Raw genomic sequence first — 13,822 nt, 5'->3', positions numbered from 1 at the left:
CCAACAGTGGGCTCCCAGTCTAGAAGGGGGAGACAGACGACAAGACAAAACATGTGGACGGGTGTCAAGTCCTCAGAATAAATAGAAATAAAGCTAGATGATAATGGTTGTGGCATTTGTTAAGCGCTTACTGTGTGCCGGGTGCTGTACTAAGCTCTGGGGCAGATAATAATAATAATGATGGCATTTATTAAGCGCTTACAATGTGCCAATAAATACTCTATTTATTTATTTATTTTACTTGTACATTTCTATCCTACTTATTTTATTCTGTTGGTATGTTTGGTTCTGTTCTCTGTCTCTCCCTTTTAGACTGTGAGCCCACTGTTGGGTAGGGACTGTCTCTATGTGATGCCAATTTGTACTTCCCAAGCGCTTAGTACAGTTCTCTGCACATAGTAAGCGCTCAATAAATACGATTGATTGATTGATTGATTGATTGCCAAGCACTGTTCTAAGCGCTGGGGAGGTTACAAGGTGATCAGGTTGTCCCACGGGGGGCTCACAGTCTTAATCCCCATTTTAATAATTATAATAATGATGGCATTTGTTAAGCGCTTACTATGTGCAAAGCACTGTTCTAAGCGTTGGGGAGGTTACAAAGTGATCAGGTTGTCCCAGAGGGGGCTCGCAGTCTTCATCCCCATTTTCCAGATGAGGGAACTGAGGCCCAGAGAAGTGAGGAGGGGAGGTTACAAGGTGATCAGGTTGTCCCATGTGGGGCTCACAGTCTTAATCCCCATTTTAATAATTATAATAATGATGGCACTTGATTAAGCGCTTACTACGTGCAAAACACTGTTCTAAGCATTGGGGGGATACAAGGTGATCAGGTTGTCCCACGTGGGGCTCACAGTCTTCATCCCTATTTTAATAATTACAATAATGATGGCATTTGTTAAGCGCTTACTATGTGCAAAGCACTGTTCATTCATTCATTCAATCGTATTTATTGAGGACTTACTGTGTGCAGAGCACTGTACTAAGCGCTTGGGAAGTCCAAGTCGGCAACATTATAGAGACGGTCCCTACCCAACAGCGGGCTCACAGCAGTGTGGCTCAGTGGAAAGAGCCCTGGCTTTGGAGTCAGAGGTCATGGGTTCAAATCCCAGATCCGCCAGCTGTCAGCTGTGTGACTTTGGGCAAGTCACTTCACTTCTCTGGGCCTCAGTTCCCTCGTCTGTAAAATGAGGATTAAGACCGCGAGCCCCCCGTGGGACAACCTATACATGTCTATTCTATTGTACATATCTATTCTATTTATTCTATTTATTTTATTTTGTTAGTATGTTTTGTTTTGTTCTCTGTCTCCCCCTTTTAGACTGTGAGCCCACTGTTGGGTAGGGACTGTCTCTATATGTTGCCAACTTGTACTTCCCAAGCGCTTAGTACAGTGCTCTACACACAGTAAGCGCTCAATAAATACGATTGATGATGATGATGATGACAACCTGATCACCTTGTAACCTCCCCAGCGCTTAGAACAGTGCTTTGCACGTAGTAAGCGCTTAATAAATGCCATCACTATTATTAGAAGCGTACTAAGCGGCCAGAGCCCGGGCTTGGGAGTCAGAGGGCGTGGGTCCCCATCCCAGCTCCGCCACCTGTCTGCTGTGTGACCTTGGGCAAGTCACCTCACCTCTCTGGGCCTCAGTTCCCTCATCTGGAAAATGGGCACGGGGTGTTTGAGCCCCACGCGAGGCAGCCTGATGACCCTGTATCACTCCAGGAGGCGGGGAGGCCGGGGCCTGGAGAGAGTGGGGGGATTTTGGGGGGCTGGAAGGGGCAGAGGGGGTGTTGAAGGCTGGGGAGAGTGGGGGGACACACTCAGGGGCTTAGAGGGGGGCTCTGGGGTCCGGAGGGAGTGACCGAGGGGGGCAAGGAGGTGGGAGAGAGGGGAGAGAAGGACCTCCAACCCCTGGGGACCGGAGAGGGTGGAAGAGAGGGTCAGTGGGCTAGAGAGAGCAGGTGAAGGGGTCTGAGGATGAGATAATAATAATCTTGAAGGTATTTGTTAAGCGCTTACTATGTGCCGAGCACTGTTCTAAGCGCTGGGGGAGATACGAGCTCATCTCGGTCTTCGTCCCCCTTTTTTACACATGAGGTCACTGAGGCCCAGAGAGAAGTGAAGCGACCAAAGGCACCCAGCTGACAAGCGGTGGGGTGGGATTAGAACCCATGACCTCTGACTCCCGAGCGGGCGAGGGGGTCCCGGGGGCTGGAGAGAGTGGGGGGACACACTCGGGGGCTGGAGGGGGGCTCTGGGGTCCGGAGGGAGTGACCGAGGGGAGAGAAGGCCCTCCAACCCCTGGGGACTGGAGAGGGTGGAAGAGAGGGTCAGTGGGCTAGAGAGAGCAGATGAAGGCGTCTGAGGATGAGATAATAATGATCTTGAAGGTATTTGTTAAGCGCTTACTATAATAATAATAATAATAATGGCATTTATTAAGCGCTTACTATGTGCAAAGCACTGTTCTAAGCGCTGGGGAGGTTACAAAGTGATCGGGATTTGAACCCATGACCTCGGACTCCAAAGCCCGGGCTCTTTCCACTGAGCCACGCTGCTTCTCAGTTGAAGGTATGAAGGTAATCTTGAAGGTATTTGTTAAGCTCTTACTAAATAATAATAATAATAATGGCATTTGTGAAGCGCTTACTATGTGCGAAGCACTGTTCTAAGCGCTGGGGAGGTTACAAAGTGATCAGGTTGTCCCAGAGGGGGCTCCCAGTCTTCATCCCCATTTTCCAGATGAGGGAACTGAGGCCCATGGAAGTGAAGTGACTCCTCCAAAGTCCCACAGCTGACAAGTGGCAGAGGCAGGATTCGAACCCATCACCTCTGACTCCAAAACCACGCTGCTTCTCTAAGTAGTTTAAGAAACTACATTTCCCACAGAATCCCAGGATAGAGTTTTTAACAGACTGGCTAGCTACTGAAACTCGCAGCCCCAATAGCCAACACAAAGAGAGGGCTTCCTAGCCCCCATATCTCTCCCTGCCTCTATCGACTCTGTGGTACTCTCTCAAGCGCTTAGTACAGTGCTCTGCACGCAGTAAGCTCCCAATCAGTACAGCAGATGTGCCCTGTTCTAAGCACTGGGGGAGGGACAAGCTCAGCTCAGTCTTCATCCCCCTTTTTTAAACATGTGGTCACTGAGGCCCAGAGAGAAGTGAAGCGACCAAAGTCACCCAGCTGACAAGCGGCGGGGTCGGGATTAGAACCCACGACCTCTGACTCCCGAGCGGGAGAGGGGGGTCCCGGGGGCTGGAGAGAGTTGGGGTGGGGTGGGCTTTCCAGGGGGTGAAGGAGGAGCCCCGGGGGGCTGGACGGAGAAGAGGGACAGGCCAGAGGGCTGGAAGGATGGTTGTCCCAGTGGCCCACTAGATAGCCTTCCGAGGGGCCTGGGGGTGGGGCTGGGGGGCTGGACAGTGGGGCTGGACGCTGGACACTGGGCCTGGGGGCTGGAGTCTGGTTGCTTGGGCTGGATGCTGGGGGCTGGACAGGGGGGCTGGATGCCGGACACTGGGGCTGGACAGTGTGTCTGGTCACTGGACACTGGGGCTGGGGATTGGATACTGGGGGCTGGACAGGGGGTCGGGACGCTGGACCCTGGGGCTGGGCAGTGGGTCTGGACTCTGGACACTGGGGCTGTGGGGCTGGACAGTCGGTCTGGATGCTGGACACTGGGGCTGGGGGCTGCATGCTGGAGTCTGGTTGCTTGGGCTGGATGCTGGGGGCTGGACAGGGGGTCGGGACGCTGGGCCCTGGGGCTGGGGGCTGGACACTGAGTCCGGACGCCGGACACTGGGGCTGGGGGCTGCATGCTGGGGCTGGATGCTGGTGTCTGGTTGTTTGGGCTGGATGCTGGGGGCTGGGCACTGGGTCTGGATGCTGGACAGTGGGGCTGGGGGCTGGATGCTGGGGGCTGGACAGGGGGTCTGGATGCCGGACACTGGGGCTGGACAGTGGGTGTGGACGCTGGACACTGGGGCTGGGGGCTGCATGCTGGGGCTGGACACTGGAGTCTGGTTGCTTGGGCTGGATGCTGGGGGCTGGACTCTGGACACTGGGGCTGGGGGCTGCATGCTGGAGTCTGGTTGCTTGGGCTGGATGTTGGGGGCCGGAAAGGGGGTCTGGACGCCGGGCACTGGGGCTGGGGGCTGGACAGGGGGTCTGGACGCCGGACACTGGGGCTGGGGGCTGCATACTGGAGTCTGGTTGCTTGGGCTGGATGCTGGGGGCTGGACAGGGGGTCTGGACGCCGGACACGGGGGCTGGGGGATGGATGCTGGAGTCTGGTTGCTTAGGGCTGGATGCTGGGGGCTGGACAGGGGGGCTGGATGCCGGACACTGGGGCTGGGGGCTGGACAGTGGGTCTGGACGCTGGACACTGGGGCTGGGGACTGGATGCTGGGGCTGGACGCTGGAGTCTGGTTGCTTGGGCTGGATGCTGGGGACTGGACGGGGGGCTGGACGCCGGACACTGGGGCTGGGGACTGGATGGTGGGGGCTGGACAGTGGGGCTGGACGCCGGACACTGGGGCTGGGGGCTGGACACGGGGTCTGGATGCCGGACACTGGGGCTGGGGGCTGGACAGTCGGTCTGGACGCTGGACACTGGGGCTGGGGGCTGCATGTTGGAGTCTGGTTGCTTGGGCTGGACGCTGGGGGCTGGACGGGGGTCTGGATGCCGGACACTGGGGCTGGGGGCTGGACAGTGGGTCTGGACGCTGGACACTGGGGCTGGGGGCTGCATGCTGGAGTCTGGTTGCTTGGGCTGGATGCTGGGGGCTGGACAGGGGGGCTGGACGCTGGACCCTGGGACTGGGGGCTGGACACTGGGGCTGGATGCTGGACAATGGGGCTGGATGCTGGGGGCTGGACAGGGGGTCTGGACGCCGGACACTGGGGCTGGGGCTGGACAGTGGGTCTGGACGCCGGACACTGAGGCTGGGGGCTGCATGCTGGAGTCTGGTTGCTTGGGCTGGATGCTGGGGGCTGGACGGGGGGCTGGACGCTGGACCCTGGGGCTGGGGGCTGGACAGGGGGTCTGGATGCCGGACACTGGGGCTGGGGGCTGGACAGTGGGTGTGGACGCTGGACACTGGGGCTGGGGGTTGGATGCTGGGGCTGGACGCTGGAGTCTGGTTGCTTGGGCTGGATGCTGGGGGCTGGACACTGGATGCCGGACACTGGGGCTGGGGGCTGGGGGGGTCTTACCTCCTCGGGTCCCCTGCCTGCCTCCGGACGGTCCAGCGCCGACCTGTGCCCGCGGCCTCCTTCGTCACAGATGGCAGAGCCCCCGGCGGGCGGCCACTACACCATCCAGGGCCTCAGGCAGGGGGGAGGAGGAGGAAGGGAGGGAGGGAGGACACAGGACCCTTCCCACAAAGCTGGACCCTCAGAACCCCCAGGACCGCTCGCCGTCCCAGGGGGACGGACAGAGGGGTCTGTGTGGGGGGTGTCTGTGTGTGTCTGTGTGTGTCTGTGTGTGTCTGTGTGTGGGGAGGGGTCTCTTCAGTCCCACAGATGGAGGAGGGGTCCAAAGAAGCAGCAGACGCCCCCTCCCCCCCCTTCCCCTCCCCCGCCCCCTCCCCTCCCACCGAAAATCCAAGAGACCATTGCTTCACACCTCCGGAATTCGTCCATTCATTCAATGGTATGTATTGAGCGCGTCCTGTGTGCAGAGCACTGGACTAAGCGCTGGGGAAGTCCAAGTCGGCCGCATCTAGAGACGGTCCCTACCCAACAGCGGGCTCACATTCATTCCTTCTTTCCATCCTATTTACTGAGCGCTTCCTGTGTGCAGAGCACTGGACTAAGCGCTTGGGAAGTCCAAACTGGCAACATCTGGAGACGGTCCCTACCCAACATTGGGCTCACATTCATTCATTCATTCATTCAATCGTATTTACTGAGCTCTTACTGTGTGCAGAGCACTGTACTAAGCGCTTGGGAAGTCCAAGTTGGCAACATCTAGAGACGGTCCCTACCCAACAGCGGGCTCACATTCATTCATTCATTCATTCAATCGTATTTATTGAGCGCTTCCTGTGTGCAGAGCACTGTACTAAGCGCTTGGGAAGTCCAAATTAGCAACATAGAGAGACGGTCCCTACCCAACGGAGGACTCACATTCATTCATTCATTAAATCGTATTTATTGAGCGCTTACTGTGTGCAGAGCACTGGACTAAGCGCTTGGGAAGTCCAAGTTGGCAACATCTAGAGACGGTCCCTACCCAACAGCGGGCTCACATTCATTCCTTCATTCCATCCTATTTACTGAGCGCTTCCTGTGTGCAGAGCACTGTACTAAGCGCTTGGGAAGTCCAAGTTGGCAACATAGAGAGACGGTCCCTACCCAACAGAGGACTCACATTCATTCATTCATTAAATCGTATTTATTGAGCGCTTACTGTGTGCAAAGCACTGTATTAACCGCTTGGGAAGGACAAGTTGGCAGCATCTAGAGACAGTCCCTACCCAACAGCGGGCTCACATTCATTCATTCATTCCATCGTATTTATTGAGCGCTTCCTGTGTGCAGAGCACTGGACTAAGCGCTTGGGAAGTTCAAGTTGGCAACATCTGGAGACGGTCCCTACCCAACAGCGGGCTCACATTCATTCCTTCATTCCATCCTATTTACTGAGCGCTTCCTGTGTGCAGAGCACTGGACTAAGTGCTTGGGAAGTCCAAGTCGGCAACATCTAGAGACGGTCCCTACCCAACAGCGGGCTCACAGTCTAGAAGGGGGAGACAGACGATAAAACAAAACACATTAACAAAATAAAATAAATAGAATAAATATGTACAAGTAAAATAAATAGAGTAATAAATCCGTACAAACATATATACATATTTAGACTGTGAGCCCACTGTTGGGTAGGGACTGTCTCTATATGTTGCCAACTTGGACTTCCCAAGCGCTTAGTACAGTGCTCTGCACACAGTAAGCGCTCAATAAATACGATTGATTGATTGATTGATTCCGAGACTGAGCCCCCTTTTTCCTCTCCCCCTCCCCATCCCCCCCGCCTTACCTCCTTCCCCTCCCCACAGCACCTGTATAGATGGATATATGTTTGTACGGATTTATTACTCTATTTATTTTATTTGTACCTATTTATTCTATTTTATTTTGTGAATATGTTTGGTTTTGTTGTCTGTCTCCCCCTTCTAGCCCATGAGCCCGCTGTTGGGTAGGGACCGTCTCTAGATGTTGCCAACTTGGACTTCCCAAGCGCTTAGTACAGTGCTCTGCACACAGTAAGCGCTCAATAAATACGATTGAATGAACGAATGGATGAATAGGAGGGGGAGACAGACAACAAAATGCCCCGGCCCTCGGCTGGGCTCCCACCCTGCGCGCTACGCTGCGCCCCACACCCATGGCCTTGCAGAGAAGCAGCGTGGCTCAGTGGAAAGAGCCCGGGCTTTGGAGTCCGAGGTCGTGGGTTCAAATCCCGGCCCCGCCAATTGTCAGCTGGGTGACTCTGGGCGAGTCACTTCTCTGGGCCTCAATTCTCCCATCTGTCAAATAACAGTAATAATAATAATGGCACTTGTTGAGCACTTACTACTGTCAGATAACAATAATAATGATAATAAGGCATTTGTTAAGCGCTTACTATGTGCCAGGCACTGTTCTAAGCGCTGGGGGGATACAAGGTGATCAGGTTGTCCCACGTGGGGCTCACAGTCTTCATAATAATAATAATTATAATGATGATGGTATTTGTTAAGCGCTTACTATGTGCCAAGCACTGTTTTAAGCACTGGGGGGATACAAGGTGATCAGGTTGTCCCACGTGGGGTTCACAGTCTTCATAATAATAATAATAATAATAATGATGATGGTATTTGTTAAGCGCTTACTATGTGCAAAGCACTGTTCTAAGCAGTGATCAGGTTGTCCCACGGGCTCACAGTCTTCATAATAATAATGATGATGATGGTATTTGTTAAGCGCTTACTATGTGCCAAGCACTGTTCTAAGCGCTGGGGGGGGGGTACAAGGTGATCAGGTTGTCCCACGTGGGCCTCACAGTTATAATAATAATAATGATGATGCTATTTGTTAAGCGCTTACTATGTGCAAAGCACTGTTCTAAGCGGTGATCAGGTTGTCCCACGTGGGGCTCACAGTCTTCATAATAATAATAATGATGATGGTATTTGTTAAGCGCTTACTATGTGCCAAGCACTGTTCTAAGCGCTGGGGAGATACAAGGTGATCAGGTTGTCCCACGTGGGGCTCACAGTCTTCATAATAATAATAATAATAATGATGATGGTATTTGTTAAGAGCTTACTATGTGCAAAGCACTGTTCTAAGCGGTGATCAGGTTGTCCCACGTGGGGCTCACAGTCTTCATAATAATAATAATGATGAGGGTATTTGTTAAGCGCTTACTATGTGCCAAGCACTGTTCTAAGCGCTGGGGAGATACAAGGTGATCAGGTTGTCCCACGTGGGGCTCACAGTCTTCATAATAATAATAATAATAATGATGATGGTATTTGTTAAGAGCTTACTATGTGCAAAGCACTGTTCTAAGCGGTGATCAGGTTGTCCCACGTGGGGCTCACAGTCTTCATAATAATAATAATGATGAGGGTATTTGTTAAGCGCTTACTATGTGCCAAGCACTGTTCTAAGCGCTGGGGGGGATACAAGGTGATCGGGTTGTCCCACGTGGGCCTCACAGTCTTCATAATAATAATAATAGTATTTGTTAAGCGCTTACTATGTGCAAAGCACTGTTCTAAGCGGTGATCAGGTTGTCCCACGGGGGTCTCACAGTCTTCATAATACAAATGATGATGATGGTATTTGTTAAGCGCTTACTATGTGCAAAGCACTGTTCTAAGCGCTGGGGGGGGCATACAAGGTGATCGGGTTGTCCCACGCGGGGCTCACAGTCTTCATAATAATAATAATAGTATTTGTTAAGCGCTTACTATGTGCCAAGCACTGTTCTAAGTGCTGGGGGGGGATACAAGGTGATCGGGTTGTCCCACGGGGGGCTCACAGTCTTCATAATAATAATAATAATAATAATAATAATAATAATAATAATGGTATTTGTTAAGCGCTTACTATGTACAAAGCACTGTTCTAAGCGGTGATCAGGTTGTCCCACGTTGGGCTCACAGTCTTCATAATAATAATAATGATGATGGCATTTATTAAGTGCTTACTATGTGCCAAGCACTGTTCTAAGCGCTGGGGAGGATACAAGGTGATCGGGTTGTCCCACGTGGGGCTCACAGTCTTCATCCCCATTTGACAGATGAGGGAACTGAGGCCCAGAGAAGCGAAGTGACTCGCCCAAAGTCACACAGCTGATAAGTGGCAGAGCAGGGATTTGAACCCATGACCTCGGACTCCCAAGCCCGGGCTCTTTCCACTGTGCCACACTGCTTCTCCGATAAATACGATGGAATGAATGAACTGAACGAATGCAAGGTTGCGGGAAGCAGCGTGGCTCAGTGGAAAGAGCCCGGGCTTTGGAGTCAGAGGTCATGGGTTCAAATTCCGGTTCCACCAGTTGTCAGCTGTGTGACTTTGGGCGAGTCACTTCACTTCTCTGGGCCTCAGTTCCCTCATCTGGAAAATGGGGATGAAGACAGTGAGCCCCACGTGGGACAACCTGATGATCTTGTATCCCCCCCAGCACTTAGAACAGTGCTCAGCACATAGTAAGCGCTTAACAAATACCATTATTATTATCATAAGCGTTCAATAAATATGACTAACTGCCGTGTGACCTTGGGCGAGTCACTTCACTTCTCTGGGCCTCAGTTCCCTCATCTGGAAAATGGGGATGAAGACAGTGAGCCCCACGGGGGACAACCTGATGATCTTGTATCCCTCCCCAGCGCTTAGAACAGTGCTTGGCACATAGTAAGCGCTTAACAAATATCATTATTTATCATTATTATTACTTAGTACAAGCACTGAACCAAGCTCGCTCTCTTCCTCCCTTCAAAGCCCTACTGAGAGCTCACCTCCTCCAGGAGGCCCTCCCACCCTGAGCCCCCTTTTTCCTCTCCTCCTCCCCATCCCTCCACCTACCCCCTTCCCCTCCCCACAGCACCTGTATATATATCTGTACAGATTTATCACTCTATTTAATTTTACTTGTCCATATTTACTATTCTATTTATTTCGTTAATGATGCGCATTTAGCTTTAATTCTATTTATTCTGACGATTTTGACACCCGTCTCCATATTTTGTTTCGTTGTCTGTCTCCCCCTTCTAGACCGGGAGCCCGTTGTCGGGTAGGGACCGTCTCTAGATGTTCCCGACTTGGACTTCCCAAGCGCTTAGTCCAGTGCTCTGCGCACAGTAAGCGCTCAATAAATACGATTGAATGAATGAATGAATACTACCATTATTATTACTATTAGTATTATTATTATCATCATTATTATTACTTAGTACGATGTCCGGCGCACAGCAAGCACTTAACTAATATTATTATTATCATCATTATTATTATTAAGTACGGTGTCTGGCGCACAACAAGCACTTAACTAATACTATTATTGTTGTTATTATTATTATTATTATTATCAGGTTGTACACGTGGGGCTCGCAGTTTCGATCCCCCTTTTCCAGACTTTTCCAGGGAACTGAAGCCCAGAGGAGGGAAGTGACTTGCCCAGGATCACCCAGCAGAGGAGAAGCAGCGCGGCTCAGTAGAAAGAGCCCGGGCTTTGGAGTCAGAGGTCACGGGTTCAAATCCCGCTCCGCCAGTTGTCAGCCGTGTGACTTTGGGCAAGTCACTTCACTTCACCCTCGTCCCCCTCTCCATCCCCCTCATCTTACCTCCTTCCCTTCCCCACAGCACCTGTATATATGTTTGTACATATTTATTACTCTATTTATTTATTTTACTTGTACATATCTATTCTATTTATTTTATTTTGTTACTATGTTTGGTTTTGTTCTCCGCCTCCCCCTTTTAGACTGTGAGCCCACTGTTGGGTAGGGACTGTCTCTAGATGTTGCCAACTTGTACTTCCCAAGCGCTTAGTCCAGTGCTCTGCACACAGTAAGCGCTCAATAAATACGATGATTGATTGATTGATTGATTGATTGATTCTCTGGTCCTCAGTTCCCTCATCTGTAAAAAATGGGGATTAAAACCGTGAGCCCCCCGTGGGACAACCTGATCACCTTGTAACCTCTCCGGCGCTTAGAGCAGTGCTTTGCACGTAGTAAGCGCTTAATAAATGCTAGTATTATTATTATTATCATCATCATCAATCGTATTTATTGAGCGCTTACTGTGTGCAGAGCACTGTACTAAGCGCTTGGGAAGTACAAATTGGCAACACATAGAGACAGTCCCTACCCAACAGTGGGCTCACAGTCTAAAAGGGGGAGACAAAACCAAACATACTACAAAATAAAATAGAATGGATATGTACAAGTAAAATAAATAAATTAATTAATAGAGTAATAAATATGTACAAACGTCTATACATATATACAGGTGCTGTGGGGAAGGGAAGGAGGTAAGATGGGGGGATGGAGAGGGGGACGAGGGGGAGAGGAAGGAAGGGGCTCAGTCTGGGAAGGCCTCCTGGAGGAGGTGAGCTCTCAGTAGGGCCTTGAAGGGAGGAAGAGTGGCGGAGCCAGGATTCGAACCCAGGCCCTTCTGCTTCCCGGGCCCAGGCTCTACCCGCTTGTCACCCTGCTGCCCTACTGAGAGCTCACCTCCTCCAGGAGGCCTTCCCAGACTGAGCCCCTTCCTTCCTCTCCCCCTCGTCCCCCTCTTCATCCCCCCATCTTACCTCCTTCCCTTCCCCACAGCACCTGTATGTATGTATGTACATATTTATTACTCTATTTATTTTACTTGTACATATCTATTCTATTTATTTTATTTTGTTAGTATGTTTGGTTTTGTTCTCCGCCTCCCCCTTTTAGACTGTGAGCCCACTGTTGGGTAGGGACCGTCTCTCAATGTTGCCAACCTGGACTTCCCAAGCGCTTAGTCCAGTGCTCCGCACCCAGTAAGCGCTCAATAAATACGATTGATTGATTGATTGCTGGCTGCCCGGAATTTCTCCGGCCCGCGCTGACTCATCAAACGTCTGGGCGGCAGCAAAAATGCCCTCGGTCTTGGGGCGAAGCCGGAAACCGGAGAGCGGCGTGAGCCGGGGCGAGCCAGGGCCAGCGGGGTATCAGGTTCTTTTACGAACAATTTTCAAATCAAGCCATCACCCCTAAATAGCCCGCCGCCACGCCCTGGCCTCCCCCGCAAGCCGCCGCTCGAGGCCTGGTTCCGCACGAGGGAGAGGCCTGGAGGCTGCAGGGTTGCAGGGGAGAGGCCGCAGAACTGGACGGACGGAGGCCGGAGAGCCAGAGGCGGGAACGCCGCAGGCTGGAGAGGCCAGAGGAGAAAGAGTTGGAGGCCAGGGGGCTGCTGGAGGCCAGAGAGATGGAGGCTGGGGAGATGCAGTATGGAGGGCTAGAGGCTGGAGAGCTGGAGGCTGAAGGCTGGAAGGCTAGAGGCTGAAGGCTGGAAGGTTAGAGGCTGGAGAGCTGGAGGCTGAAGGTTGGAAGGTTAGAGGCTGGAGAGCTGGAGGCTGGAAAGCTGGAGGCTGGTGACTGGAGGCTGGAGAGATAGCGAGCTAGAGGCTGGAGGGCTAGAGGCTGAAGGCTGGAAGGTTAGAGGCTGGAGATCTGGAGGCTGGAGGGCCAGAGGCTGAAGGCTGGAAGGTTAGAGGCTGGAGAGCTGGAGACTGAAGGTTGGAGAGCTAGAGGCTGGAGAGCTGGAGGGCAGAACGCTGGAAGACTGGAGGCTGGAAGGTTGGAGGCAGGAAGGCTGGAGGGCCAGAGGCTGGAGAGCTAGAAGCTGAAGGCTGGAAGGTTAGAGGCTGGAGAGCTGGAGGCTGAAGGCTGGAAGGTTAGAGGCTGGAGAGCTGGAGGCTGGTGAACTGGAGGCTGGAGAGATAGCGAGCTAGAGGCTGGAGAGCTAGAGTCTGAAGGCTGGAAGGTTAGAGGCTGAAGACTGGAAGGTTAGAGGCTGGAGAGCTGGAGGCTGAAGGCTGGAAGGTTAGAGGCTGGAGAGCTGGAGGCAGGAAGGCGGGAGGTTGGTGAGCTGGAGACTGGAGAGCTGGAGGCTGGAGAGATAGCGAGCTAGAGGCTGGAGGGCTAGAGGCTGAAGACTGGAAGGTTAGAGGCTGGAGAGCTGGAGGCTGGAGGGCCAGAGGCTGAAGGCTGGAAGGTTAGAGACTGGAGAGCTGGAGGCTGAAGGCTGGAAGGTTAGAAGCTGGAGAGCTGGAGACTGAAGGTTGGAGAGCTAGAGGCTGGAGAGCTGGAGGGCAGAATGCTGGAAGACTGGAGGCTGGAAGGTTGGAGGCAGGAAGGCTGGAGGGCCAGAGGCTGGAGAGCTAGAAGCTGAAGGCTGGAAGGTTAGAGGCTGGAGAGCTGGAGGCTGAAGGCTGGAGGTTAGAGGTTGGAGAGCTGGAGGCTGGTGAACTGGAAGCTGGAGAGATAGCGACCTAGAGGCTGGAGGGCTAGAGGCTGAAGACTGGATGGTTAGAGGCTGGAGAACTGGAGGCAGGAAGGCTGGAGGGCTAGAGGCTGAAGACTGGAAGGCTAGAGGCTGGAGAGCTGGTGGCTGAAGGCTGGAAGGTTAGAGACTGGAGAGCTGGAGGCTGAAGACTGGAAGGTTAGAGGCTGGAAAGCTGGAGGTTGAAGGCTGGAAGGTTAGAGGCTGGAGGGCAGGAGGCAGGAAGGCTGGAGGTTGGAGAGCTGGAGGCTGGTGAACTGGAGGCTGGAGAGATAGCGAGCT

The 13,822-nt window shown here is 52.6% G+C and overlaps 1 protein-coding gene across 1 annotated transcript in view; it reads right to left on the bottom strand.

Moving 5' to 3' along the window:
* MAP3K7CL (MAP3K7 C-terminal like) overlaps positions 1 to 5,305 on the bottom strand; it is a 45,915-nt gene extending 40,610 nt beyond the window's left edge. The window contains exon 1 of the mRNA XM_038766370.1: positions 5,222 to 5,305. The gene's annotated coding sequence lies outside the window, so the exon portion shown is untranslated. The remainder of the gene's footprint in view (positions 1 to 5,221) is intronic.
* Between the last annotated feature and the right edge of the window lie 8,517 nt (positions 5,306 to 13,822).

This window comes from Tachyglossus aculeatus, chromosome 24, assembly GCF_015852505.1.
Source record: "Tachyglossus aculeatus isolate mTacAcu1 chromosome 24, mTacAcu1.pri, whole genome shotgun sequence".
NCBI lineage: Eukaryota > Metazoa > Chordata > Mammalia > Monotremata > Tachyglossidae > Tachyglossus > Tachyglossus aculeatus.
This window is presented reverse-complemented; position numbering and strand designations above follow the sequence as displayed.